At 34.7% G+C, this 14,341-nt stretch overlaps 1 protein-coding gene across 11 annotated transcripts in view; it reads right to left on the bottom strand.

Moving 5' to 3' along the window:
* Positions 1 to 14,341, bottom strand: part of SLC4A10 (solute carrier family 4 member 10) — a 302,950-nt gene that overhangs the window by 63,905 nt on the left and 224,704 nt on the right. The gene's annotated exons all lie outside the window — the stretch shown is intronic.

Raw genomic sequence — 14,341 nt, 5'->3', positions numbered from 1 at the left:
AATGGCCCAGAATAAGAGATGTTGGTGTGGATGCGGAGAAAAAGGAACACTTATACACTGTAGGTGAGACTGTAAACTAGTACAACCTCTATGGAAAATAGTATGGAGATTCCTCAAAGAACTAAAAGTAGACCTACCATTTGATCCAGAAATCCTACTACTGGGTATTTACCAAACAGAACAAAACAAAACAAAACAAAAAACAGTCATTTTATCAAAAAGACCCTTGCGCTTGAATGTTTATTGCAGCACAATTCACAATAGTAAAGATGTGGAGTCAACCCAAGTACCCATCAACTCATGGATGTATTAATAAAATGTGGTATATGTATACCATGGAGTTCTACTCAACCATAAAAAAAAAGAATTAATTCCTTTTGTAACGATCTGGATGGAAATGGAGACCATTCTCCTTAGTGAAGTATCACATGAATGAAAAAACAAACACCACATATACTCACTATTAAATTAGAAGTAACTGAATTAGAAGTAACTGAACTGGGACAGAGGAGAAGGGCATGGGTGAAATCATACCTAACAGGTATGATGTATACTATCTGGGTGATGGGTACACTTATAACTTTGCCTCAAGCAGTACAAAAGCAATCCACGTAGCCAAAACATTTCTACCCTTTTAATATTCTGAGATAAAAAAATAAATTAAATAACTTAAAAAAAATTAGTCACTGCTTAAACTACTAACATATTTTTTTTAATTTTTTAAGGATGAATTGGGTGGCATTTTCATCTTGCCAAGAACTCTTGGGATAATTTGGCTCTTGGGAACTAGTATCATGGTTTCCAGCTGTATAGATTGGCCCATTCATCCTCCACAGCAACCTGGCCAACTCCAGCTGCTGGACTCTGGGGCTTATTATTTGCACTTGGATGAAAAGGAGGGGCATTTTTTTTTCTCAACATCACTTTGGGTCACCCTGTTGTAGAAAATTTCCAAAAGCAGCTAGGCCAGGATCCTTTCTTTGACATGCAGAGTGTGGTATCCAGGCCAGAACAGTGGCTAAAGCCAATGGCTGTAGCAGGAGCTAATCAATAACTGTTCCTCTCAGGATACTGAGAATCCATGGGGTTTGATTAAAAAACATTTGGGAGAATGGGATGAAGGTCAGCCTTGACATCAAACCAGGAACCACAGTTGCGTATGTGGCACCATGGTATAATCAAATCAGTATGGCTTTGGTTATGACAGTGGATCTTAGGTCTAGAAGGCAGAAGTTTATGAAAGGTATGATGTCAAATGTTCACTGGTTGAGGACCCAGTTCCAGTCTTTGGACACAGAGGCAAGTGATGGGTTGGGTACTGACACTGCCCATAATATGCAGAGGTGAGAGCTAAAATGATTATGGCTGGCAGTGCCATTATGAGGAGTGAAGCCCCCAGAATGTAACCACTCTGCTATGATATTTGCTCAGAAGCTGCTTAGAAATACTCTATTGATCAATGAAACAAACTTCGAGGAGCTCAATTTCTGCACATGAAATCTTTTTACTGAAAAACAAGAATTTTGACTAGCAAATCATATCGCAGTTGAGGCAGTGCTGCTTTTATGTGCAATTATTTATTCCAATGACTATTATCTATTGGGAAAAGAAGTTCTACTTTCTAGAGGTTAGAAAATGTGGTGTATTACTACATTTTTGTGATGGAATTTAAAGATTAGTGTGGTGACATACCCTGTTTTCACTAGGAGACATGATTCTTATAAAGTGTAAAAATATGGCTGTATTAAGGTTATAAACAGAAATATGGCTTAATGCCTTATAAAGGCATACTGGCTACTATGAAAAAAGTGATTTTTATGCAATTTCTGATAATTTCTGTTGTTTCTTATCTGTTTTCCAAAAGCAAAGAAAGTCCTTATGCTTTTCATGTTCTATGTCATTTGTGACTTGTGTATGTGCTTGATAATGAGTAGAATGGAACTTATAAAAAATCTAGCCTTGCATCTGGCTGGGATAGGACGCCATATTCTCCTTGCATCTGAAACATCTATTTTTCACTTTTTACCTTGTACTTGACACATACATGAAAGCCATTTTTAAAAGTATGAAGCTCAAGGGTTTTTAGGTGATCTGTTCTAACATATAAGCATGGATTTTATCAGAGTGTTTTCTTTGTCAACTTTGCTGAAGGGGCAGGTTATTTCAGTGATTTTCTTCTTTCTTAATGCCACCTACCATTCTTAAGGACATTAAGTAATGCTGTCATGTTAGCTCTAAATAGAAAAAAAAAGTAAATCCTCTATCTGGAAGTAACATTGAGTTAAATTCTGACTCTTCCCCTTTCCAGCTATTTGATCTTAGCAAATCACCCAACCTCTGAGCATTCATTATACATTGAATATAATTATAACAACAGTGCAGGGTTGTCTTGAGGATTAAAGGAGATACCATTATATATGTAAAGCTTGCAATGCTATTCCTAGAATTTAGTAGATGCTCAGTACAAAGTAGCTATCATTATAAAAGTTTGTGTTTTATGAGTTACAAAGTACTTTGATATAATCTCATTAAATCTAAAAATTAGATAAGTGGTAGGACAGAAATTTTTGTCCCTATTTAAAAAATGAAGAAACTAGAGCTCAGCAACAGGCTGGTACCATAGAAAGAAACCAGTAGGGCATATGATTTCTGGTCTTTTTTTTTTTTATTATTTCAGCATATTATGGGGGTACAGATTTTAAGGTTTCAATAAATGCCCTTTCCCCCCTCCCCCCACAAGTCTGAGTTTCCAGCATGACTATCCCCCAGATGGTGCACATCTCACTCATCATGTATAATATACCCACCCCCCTCCCCCTTCCCCCTGCCCAATACCCTATTACTGTAGTACCTATGTGTCCACTTAGGTGCTACTCAGTTAATACCAGTTTGCTGGTGAATATATGTGGTGCTTGTTTTTCCATTCTTGGGATACTTCACTTAGTAGTATGGGTTCCATCTCTAACCAGGAAAATATAAGATGTGCTTATATTTCTGGTCTTTACTCTTTCTGTAAACGGAACCCTTGGGAGATAGGTTAAGCAAAGGAAGGTTATTGTACTTAACATTGTCTTATTTTCAGTTTAACTTTACCCTGTAGCAGAACCAGAAAGCTATGAATATTCTGGAACTAAGGATCTTGGTCCCAAGCAGTATCTATTTTACCATCCCTAGGAAGACCAGGTAGGTTAGGAGATGACACGGTACAGAATTAATTCATAAACAAAAAAATTTATAATTGTGTCCCAAATTATACTTAGACAACAAATATGTATAAACTACTTCATTCTTATAAATATTCTTGCCATATGATATATATGGCCAGAAATAAAAAAATAAAAACCAGGACAGGTACTCTGTAATATCGTTTTCTGCATAAATTGTGAGAATTTGAAAAAAAAATGTAAAAAAAAATCTTGTAAAGCTCAGGGTCAAGACTTCCATCCTTGTGAGGAAGAAATGTTTTCCATTTTCTTGAAATTGTAATGTCCTTGGAGATGATTCCAAGAAAAAAAGTGTTTTAAGTACAGTAATGGGAGGGACAAAAATGCTACCTGTCTTTGCCTCCCCACTGGGAATCCCAGCTAACTAAGCATGTGGGAGTGAGAAAGCAGGAAATAGCATGGAGGGCTGCTTGGAGATCTGCCAGGTAAAACTGCAGGGCCTCCTTATAGACATTTTCAACCTACTGGTCAGGGAGCACTATCTTAGGTCCACATGAACATGTGTGTGGTTGGTTGAAACTGCTATATCTAGTCTCCTTTTAGAATTACAAAATGTATTTAAATTGCTATGGAGAATAGAATGATTATTTTAGATATTTACCTAGGCACATAGATATGCTACATTTCTGATTTAAATCATTTGAACATAAAGAAGTGTAGTGGACTTGCCTCAAATCCTAAATCAGCATTGTCTTGAATTCAAATAATTCAATCACAGGTGCATAGTAGAGCTAGCAAAAGAAAAACTGCTAATATTCACTAGGAGCAAGAATCTCTTGTTGAAGTAAATTATTAATATATTGTCTGAATCTGTATATCAAGTGGCAAACATTCTACTTTTTTAGGTGGCTAGTAATTAGAATTCTCCAAATTGGTCAGTTAATTTACTTTAGGAGAAAAAAAGGTCTAACACTAATTTAATGGGAAATTATTTACATATTCTCAAAATTTGGAAAAAAATATATATGAATTTAGAATGTAAAATAACAAAAGTATGGCAAGTTTCTTGCAGAAGTAACATAACAAGGAGGAAAGATAATATTAATACTATAGTAGATATATGCATACATCCACATACAACTGTGTGTGTGTGTATGTATATACATAAATGCTTTCTCTAACTACTGTATATCTACACATACACATGTGGTATGCATATAGCTACAATATGCATTGCAGGAGGCATTTATGTTTCCCAGTTTAATGATTTAATTTCTACATCTTATAGATGAGAGAACTAAATGTTTGATAACTTATCCAAGGCTGTACTGATAGGATCAGATGTGAATCCAGATCTGTTTGACTTTGAAACGCCTGCTCTTTTCTCTATAATATGCTCCCTCTAGATGTGACTTGGTGTCATTTCTGTCAAGAGAGGCAAAAGAGTGAGATGACTCCAGAACAAATGAAATAATCTGCATTTCACTCTGTGGTCCTCCCAGCTTCCCTTTGTAGGACCTCTCACCTTTGAGAAATCCCTCCCAAACACCTTGCAGCCCTGCCTTCATAGGACAGCACCCCCACCTCCAGCGCCCTCAGCCTCACCATCCAGTTTCCGGTTTCTCACAGCCCCATCTGAACCTGGTGCTATGGCTTCTCCGTTCACTCTGCTTGCCACGTGTACCTCTCCCTCAGGGCCACGGTCTTGCTTTCCAAAGTGATCGCACTGTTTTAGTGAATGCAATGGCATAATGTGTTAATCCACTTCCGGTGGAGTATTTACATTTTTTTTTTTTTTTTGAGACAGAGTCTCACTTTGTTGCCCAGGCTAGAGTGAGTGCCGTGGCATCAGCCTAGCTCACAGCAACCTCAAACTCCTGGGCTCAAGCAATCCTTCTGCCTCAGCCTCCCGAGTAGCTGGGACTACAGGCATGCGCCACCATGCCCAGCTAATTTTTTTTATATATATATTAGTTGGCCAATTAATTTCTTTCTATTTATAGTAGAGACGGGGTCTCGCTCTTGCTCAGGCTGGTTTCGAACTCCTGACCTCGAGCAATCAGCCCACCTTGGCCTCCCAGAGTGCTAGGATTACAGGCGTTGGCCACCACCCCCGGCCTACATTTACATTTTGACAGTGACTTTCTGCAAGTGCTAAGTTAGAAATGTGATGTACGATTGTCATAGGGGAGACATTTTTTGGAGAGTTGGGTCTATAAAGTGGATAGTCACTTATGTGCCTCCTTGTCAGGGCTATCTCTGGCAAATAACATTATTCATCTATAAATCAATTCCAAAGTGGAAAAATATGTATTTAATCTAAAATATTTATTTTATACATCACAGATATCATGTATAGCCAAGCAAATCATTGTTCTTTCCTGAGTCTGCACATTTGATATCTGAAATCTCAGCAGATAGTTCTCAGAGGCTGCCTGCTGTGTAGAAAGTTTGAACATGATCTCTGTACCAACCCTTGGCAGCTCAAAGAAGGTTTCTGGCTATTTAGCTTTTATATTCTTAAACACTGAAAGCAGATATTCTAAATAAATAAATCAAGAATATAATGAGAAAAAAAAACATTTTTCCTGTCTCTCTTCTATACTGATGAACTTATTCTAAATTATTCCAATTTACAAAAAGTAAAGAAAAGCAAAAAAAAAAAAAAAAAAAAAAGAGAGAGAGAGAGAGAAAAGCAAAGCAAAGAAAAATAGAAATAGCACTGTGAGGAGATGGAATATGAGGTTGGAACAAGCTCTTCTGTTAATCTTACCCAAAATAATTTCTAGTGACTCTGGCAATAAGACGTAAGTGTTAAGGCAAAAAGGAAATATCTTTAGATGCATAATGTAGCCTGGTGCTTAGGACAATGGACTCTCCAGCCAGATTTCCTGTGTTCTTTCAAATCCAAGCATTCAGCTGAACAACTCTGGACAAGTCATTAATATTTAACCACTCTATGTTTCAGTTTTCTTATCTGTAAAGTGGAGATAATGATAGTAACCAACCTGATGAAGTTATTATGAGGTAAAATGAGTTAATATAGGTGAAGGTACCTAGAGCAGGGCCTGGCATAAGTAAAAACTAATTAGGTGTTAAGTATCATAATTACGGTTATTCACTATTATTACCATTACAAGCTCATGGACTAAAAAAAAAAATCTAACAATCATAAAGCAGAAGAAAGAGAAGTATCCACACTTCACCTTATTTTTATTTCAAGATATTATGGGGGTACAAACATTTTGGTTACAGGTAATGACTCTGCCTTGCCCAAGCCAGGGCTAGAGGTGCGCCCTTCCCCCTTACGGTGCACATCACATTCATTAGTTGTGAGTTTACCCAGCCCCATTTCCCCACCTGACCAACATCCAATGAATATTACTACCATATGAGCACATTAGTGTTGATCAGTTAGTACCAATTTGATGGTGAGTTCATGTGGTGCTTATTTTTCCATTCTTGTGATACCTCACTCTGAAGGATGGGATCAAGCTCTATCTAGGGTAATATAAGAGGTGCTAGATCATCATTGATTTTTGTAATTGAGTAGTATTCCATTGTATACATATACTACATTTTATTAATCCACTCATGGACTGAAGGGCACTTGGGTTGTTTCCACATCTTTGCAATTGTGAATTGTGCTGCCATAAACATTTGAGTGCAGATGTCTTTATTATAGAATGTCTTTTTTTCCTTTGGGTAGATGCCTAGTAGTGGGATTGCTTGATCAAATGGCATTTCTATTGTTAGCTCTGTGAGATATCTCCAAATTACTTTCCACGGGGGTTGTACTAATTTGCACTCCCACGAGCAGTGGAAGAGTGTTCCAATCTCTCCACAGCCATGCCAGCATTTGTTGTTTTGCTACTTTTTGATAAAGGCCATTTTCACTGGAGTTAGGTGATATTTCATTATGGTTTTGATTTGCATTTCCCTAATGATTAGAGATGTTGAGCACGTTTTTTATATGTTTGCTAGCCATTAGTCTGTCTTCTTTTGAAAAGTTTTGGTTCATGTCCTTTGCCCATTTATTGATGCGGTTGTTGGGCTTTTTCTTGTTGATTTTTTAAAGTTCTATATAGATTTTTGTTATCAGCCCTTCATCAGATGTGTAGAAAGCAAACACCAGCATGAGACACCGATAATTTTGACTTGTGGTGTTGGATTGTTTGGCTTAAAATATACGTTTTACAAAATACATCCACTAGTACCCTTTACTGTCCACAGAACAGCTAGTGCTGTAAGCCATCTTGTTTATATAAATGGCTACAGAGTGATTAGATAAACATTATAATTAAATGCCCTCAGCCTGAAGTCTTTGCTTTTGTTTCAAGGCTAATAGAGGTGATCAGTCTTCCTTACACAAGAAGAGCCTGTGGCTGTCTTCTGGAAAACATAATTTGGTAGAACTCCCTTCAACATTATTACTAATTTTGGTCTCTGGGTTGCAGATGCTCTCCTTTTGCCTTTGTAGTTATTAATAGTATCTTCCTGTGTGCACTGAGCAGTAATGGTTTGTGATTCATTTTTTTTCCAAGTCTTTTAATTGACTAAGTTAGCTCCCAAAGTGCTGGGTAACAAGTTAGATATTAATATAAAACATAAAATCAGAGAATCCTCATCTATCTGTAGAAGCCAAACTTTTTTTATGGTTATTCTTTTTGAAAATTGCAAAAGTAATAAAACCACACTACAGAATATTTATAAAATAAAAAAAGCCTCTCATAGTCTTTCTACCATAGTTGCTATAATTTTTTGTTATATCTCTTTAAGTAGTTCTTATGTATATTTTCAACATATTTCTATGAGCATACAATGTTTTTATCTTTTTTTATATAGCACTATAATATTACCATTTTCCATATTGCTACATTATCCTTTAGAAACATCATTTTAAAGGGATACAACATAGCTTACTTGCTCCTTTTCCTACTATTAAACATTTAATTAGCTCCTATTAAGATAACTATTTAAATAATACAGGGACAAGTCATTTATGAATACATCTATTTCAATATTTTGGATTTTATTCTGAAATGAGATTTGCTAAGTACTTATACATTTCTCTCTGCCATATCATTCAGACATATTACTATATAATATTATGGGGAAAATAGCTTTTCAAGAATATGCAACATAACTTTATAAAACACCACCACCACTAGATAATATTAAAAATATAAAAACTTTTTCCACTAAATTATTAAACTTGTTCTCATCTGAATTTCATCTCCATACAAGTAGATATGTCTTCTCCTTAGCCTTTAAATATATAACCTTGGAAATATTTCTCATTCTCTTGGCACTTTATACCTTTGTCTGATAGCACTTATGTCAACTGCAATTAAAGACTGAGTGTGTAATTTAATGTCTGACTCTTTCCATAGACAGTAAGTTCCATGACGGTGGGGATCCCATCTATGTTGTCATTTCTTCACCCAAGTACCTGGCACAAAACAGGCAACCTTATTTGTTCATTGACTGATACAACAATTTAAAATTATTTTGAACAGTGTACTATGCTAAGTCCTATTAGAGATACATAGAAATCTATGAAAGTTCCTGCCTTCAAGGAGTTACAGTTATTGTAATCCTTTACTATTATTTTTACTTTACTGTGTCATAGGAGAAAGTTCATGAGCTTTAAGATCAAATGGACCTGGGTTTGACTCTCATTTACCATTCATTGTCTATGTGATATTGGGCAAATTATTTAACTTATTGGAACCCTAGATTGGTCATCTGTAAAGCAGGGGTAATACTTGTCCCACAAAGTTATCCTGACGTTTATATGAAGTCATATATGCAAAGTTTCTGTCATAGCTCCTAGAAACTAAAGGGCATTCCATTATTATTATACTTACTGAATGAATGAAGCAAGCCTTGGCAATTTTCATTTTTCTTCTTTTCCAGTTTTTTGCTTTCTTCCCATTACCATTGTCTCAGTCAATAGTCAGGGCATAAACATTTCATGCCTGGGTTATTATTCCTTGCTTCACTTCCTGGGATCACCATTTAACCTGTTGTCACATAATTCTTCCTAGAGCCTTGTCAACATCCCCAGTGACCTTTGTACCAGTTAAAACTTACTTCAAATTTTAAGGCTTTCTGCCAGTTGGTCCCCAGGGGTCAATTCTATCTACCTAACTAGCCTCCACTCCAGTGATGACTTCCTCATGGAACACTCACAGGTACAAGGAGAGAGACAGAGAAACATAGATATGCCACATACAATAAACTCAAGTGACAGGTACAACAGAGATGAAAAGATTACTTTGGTTTTTTTTCCTCCATGAATACTTCTGAGCTCCCCTGGGTAGTTGGTTACTTCTTTCCCTAGGCCATTATACCTACATCTATATCTTCAGTTCTTATTGTAACACATTGTAATTATTTGACTGTGTAGCCTCCTCCTTCACTTATTGATCAACAAATACTATTTGAGCAGCTGTTATGTCCAAAGGACATCTCTAGACCTTTTCTGATAATCACTAAGCTCCTGGAGAGTAAAGTTATTAAATCATATACATAGTGCCAATGCTGACATTACATTAATCTCATAAAGAATCTACAGCAATCTGCCCAACCCAATGGGTGAGATAAAGTTGAATGGTAGAAAGAGATTACACCACCTAATTAGAAAAAGCATTATATTGAAAAAAAAAGTGGGTTCTATCCTTCACTATGTTTCATTTGATTATTGGTAAGTCATAACTCATTAACTTGTTCTATAAAACAGATCTTATCTGCTCCACAAGATTTCAGTAAATATAAAGTGAAATATTCAAAAATACTTTGAAAAATGCTACTTTCTCTGTAATTAAAAATTTAATGAGGCCGGAATTTATTTTAACTGATGTTTTAGAAGCTGAAATTGCAAGGCAGTTACTAGAGCAATGGTTCATAACTTTTTATAGCTATGTATTTCTAACTACTCAAATATCTATATGCCTTTATTATTAATTATATTTTTCATTTACAATGACTTTTAAGGATATAAAATTCCAGTGAAATATTTGGAAGAAGATTTTATTATGAATACTTCCTTAAAGAAAACAACTTTGTTGCCTATCTAAACTTCTTCTCTTCACTGATGATATATGTATCAGCGGTTGAAAACAGTGCTTTAGAGAAATTTTAAAATTCCAGCAGTTGGAAGAAATATTAAAAAGCTGTATGATCTCACAGACTATAGGCAAATTATGTACTAATGTGTCTCAGAAAGGCAAAGATGAAGAGTACTATTTTTTCAATTACACATACAGATTATATATATTAAACAAACACTTATTGGGAAATGTGGGAAGAGCTCTTCCTATAACCTGTTTTGTCAGCTCATTGAAGCTCTATCTCTTTTACTCTATGTACGTTGACTTCATCTTTCATGAAAGGTTCATTCAAGAATGACATGACAATATCATTACTCAGGATTCTGGTACAGTTTTAGTGACATCAGTCACCAAAAATGACTGGACACAGGATCAGCTACAAATCAAGCCTTGAATACCATCCCTAGGAGTTGAGACTACATGATTCACTTGCTAGATTCTTAAATTGCCTCTGGCAAGATTAGAAATATCATATTCAATCCACATATCTTGAATACTTTTAATTTTACCAATATATTTCAGCATATTAATTAGCAAATCAGTAATTTTTCAAGTGAAAATCCTTTTCTGACATTCAGCAAAGCCTCAGTGTAGAACTGGGATGTGGCTAATAACCACAGGGTTTATAGTAGCTTTTCTAGAGTGTAGCTTTTCTAGAGTGTAGCCTCTCTGCTTTAATGCTAACTAACCACTCCTGGAGTTTAGACTCCTGATCAGAATACTAGCTGCCCATGCTTATAACTTAACCTAACATACATTTAGTACCACAGTGTCTGTGCTGAGGTATTTTAACGTAAATTAAAACATTACTGCATTTCACTTTAAATATTTCAGAATGTATCCTTAAATCTAGGTCAATTCAGGAAGCAAAGAAAAATGAGGTCAGTACTTCAAAGACTGTGAACTCTGAGAATAGTTATCACATCTCACCAAAGTATGGCCACATAACAGTAGTTATTCAATGCATCTTTAAGGAAGAAACTGAGAAACCACCAATACCTGCTTAGCATTCTCTCTCCAATATTTGGTGCCCATGTAAATTGCTGCCCTTTCATAACTATTTGATAAGAACATATGAAAGATAATTCTATTTAAGATCTATAATTCAAAACCATAGTCGTAGAAAAAGAAAATAGTAGCTGAAAATGCATATGAAGGATAACATTGTTCAAGGACACAACAAAAGTTTATTGCTATCTACTGATTACCTAGCTCTCTGAAGGTAGAATGATAAAAAGACACTAATTCTGTCCACAAAAGGTTCATAATCTACTAGGGGCAATGAGAACAAAACAAGTAAATAATAAACTATTATACTGGATACTACTGCTACTGAAAACACGATTTTATCATTAAAACAAGAATTTAGTTCTAAAGCAGCAACAGAAAACAAAGATAGCAAATGTTTGGGTTAAGAATCAAGAATGAAGTGTACTGTTAGAAGTTTATTTATTGAATAATCATTCCTTGAGTGCCTACTTTTGTATTTATTTGATTCTAAGCTGTTAAACAATTCACTTTCTAAAAATCAGCCTGTTGGGGCGATCTTTATTTATAATTTACATATCAGTCGTAAAAAGAATTTTCAGAATTGTAAAACTATGAACAAACATGTCCATATATATTATAATATGTCCTGAGCACTTTGCTAGGTACAGTGGGTACAAGGGTGTGGCAAATAGTCATGACTTAGTTATTAAGATTAATCTAGTGGAGGTATACAGATATTATTTGAGTAAATGCATAAAAATATAATTACAAAGTTGTGTTGCAAGAAATTATGCATAAATTCAGTTAAGTGTACATGTAGCAAAAAAATTTGATTAAAAAAAGTTAAAACACAGAGGTTTTTTTAAAATCTGCTTCATTCTTTATTTTTTGACTGGTGAGTGCTAAAAGATCCATGAACTCTGGTAACTTTCCTTTCCTTTTCTTTCTCCCCACTTCTCTGGTCAACTTTTGGAGTTCTGCTATAAATTGCAGTCCTGCTTCTCTGGGTTCTTCCTGATGATTTCTTCACCATATTAGTACCCTGTCTAAATTTTCAATCAGAACTAGTTTTATGAATCCAAATGTATATATCTTTATCCCATGTCGAACTTCTCATAAAGCGTCAAATTTATTCAAAACTTCTAGCTGAAATCTTGAATAGTACAGTTGTCAAATTGTCTCTTCTTGCCGAACAAGACTGGCCAGGTGATATCAATTATTTTGCAACATGTTCCATTATTCAATACATGTTATCACTTAACCTTGTCTTCAGTATTATTCTGGGACTTTGGGAGGTAAAATTATTGCATGTTTTCCATTAATATTTTAAGAGAAGTTCAAATCTAGTTAAGGGGATGAGAAAGAGGGTATTCTTCTATGAGTATAATGTCAGCTAGTAAATAACATATATTTGGAACAGATCCACTATCCTGGGTTATGTAGAGGGCTGAGAGTTGGAGAAAACAAAAAGACATAAAAAAATAAAAACAAAAACAAACAGTTTTCCTAACCAAGTAGTGAGATCTCTCCTTCTACAGCTTGGTAATCATTATATTTTATTGAACTCTAGTCTCTCTCTCCCTACATATATTAGAAACAATAGCAATAGACACTGCATTTTGCTTTGGTCCAACCAATTGTAAAACACTGATATGGATCACTAATCTTTCTTTAGCTAGCCATCTTTAAGAGCTTTAGATTATTACTATACATTGAAGGAACATTTCATTTTACACAAGCAGAATACTTCATTCTATTTTTGCCATTTCCTAAAATCAAAGCAACCAAGAAAAAATTGTTCCCACAAACTCATTACTTATTGCTAACTTGACATATTCAGCTTGATCATCTGGTATAACGTATATATTCTCAAAACTAAATAGATTATCTTGACACTTGCTCTTGGCACAATGAAAGAAAAGCTTATATCTTCAAATATAAGGTCTACATATTACCACATTATAAGGTTAGGATGCCAGAGGAGCTAGGAAAATCTTTTTAAAAAAATCAAAGACATTTTGTTATCTGGTTGTTAAATTATGAATTTAAGGAAATCTGAATATAGGAGGCCCAAGTATAAAGGATATCTGAAATGTAGTTCCTAAACATGTCCTTTCTCCAATATCTTATATCTGTACAAAATATGTGGCATTATACACATACTTAGTTTTCAATGATCACAATCTCAGACATATTATGTCCTAGCTATAATATTTTATAGGAATTTTTCTTATCGCTAAAGACCAAAAAGAAAAAAAAAGTCAGAGTACTAAAAAATTGTTATTTTCAACATTGTATTATTAAACCATTCTAAATGAAAGTATAACATTGTACTATTTTGATCTAATTTCAACAATTTAAACTTCTAATAATAAATAAAGATAAAAATTTTTCAAAGGGTATGAAACCGTATCTAAGCAGTTTATATGAAAAACAGACAATGCAGAGGTTTTAAAAACCTCTGATAAAAAAACATACTGCTTCAAATATTTGCTGCATAAAAATCTATGCATAAATGCAACAAAAAAATTCTAAAATTAAACAAAAGTATCATTTAATGGCCACATATAGTCTGGAGACAAAGCCTTAGAGCAACTCCAAACTGCTGGCACACCAAAACTACAAAGAGCAGCAATAGGGCCAATCTCATTTTTAGTCCTTAACTGTAATATCACCTTCAACAAGTAATACCTGAATATTTTCATCGTAAATGTTACAAGTTCCAAAACCAATATTAAACTCAGTGATTTGTTTTTATCACACTTTCAAATGTCAAGCTAGTGCCAGCCAGAGGCCCAATGAGTCTCCTTTACCTCACTGCTCTAAATCTGAAATCTTATATTTTCATTACTATGTTTCTTTAGATTATAATAAATTGAAAAGACCCAGAAGAAAGACCAAAACATGTGTATGTTTTACGAAAGCAAAATTGCGTACGTTAAAATTGACTTGGCTCATTATTTCCTTCTTTTAGAGAATACTTGATAAATAGAACTTCAAAAAGATACTCTTGGCAGAGATGGTATAATGAGAACATAAATATCAGATGAGTGGCTGATTAAATGACTTTTA

Source organism: Microcebus murinus, chromosome 8 (genome assembly GCF_040939455.1).
Source record: "Microcebus murinus isolate Inina chromosome 8, M.murinus_Inina_mat1.0, whole genome shotgun sequence".
NCBI classification, from domain to species: domain Eukaryota; kingdom Metazoa; phylum Chordata; class Mammalia; order Primates; family Cheirogaleidae; genus Microcebus; species Microcebus murinus.
The sequence above is the reverse complement of the archived record's forward strand: the minus strand, read 5'-3'. Positions and strand labels throughout refer to the sequence as shown.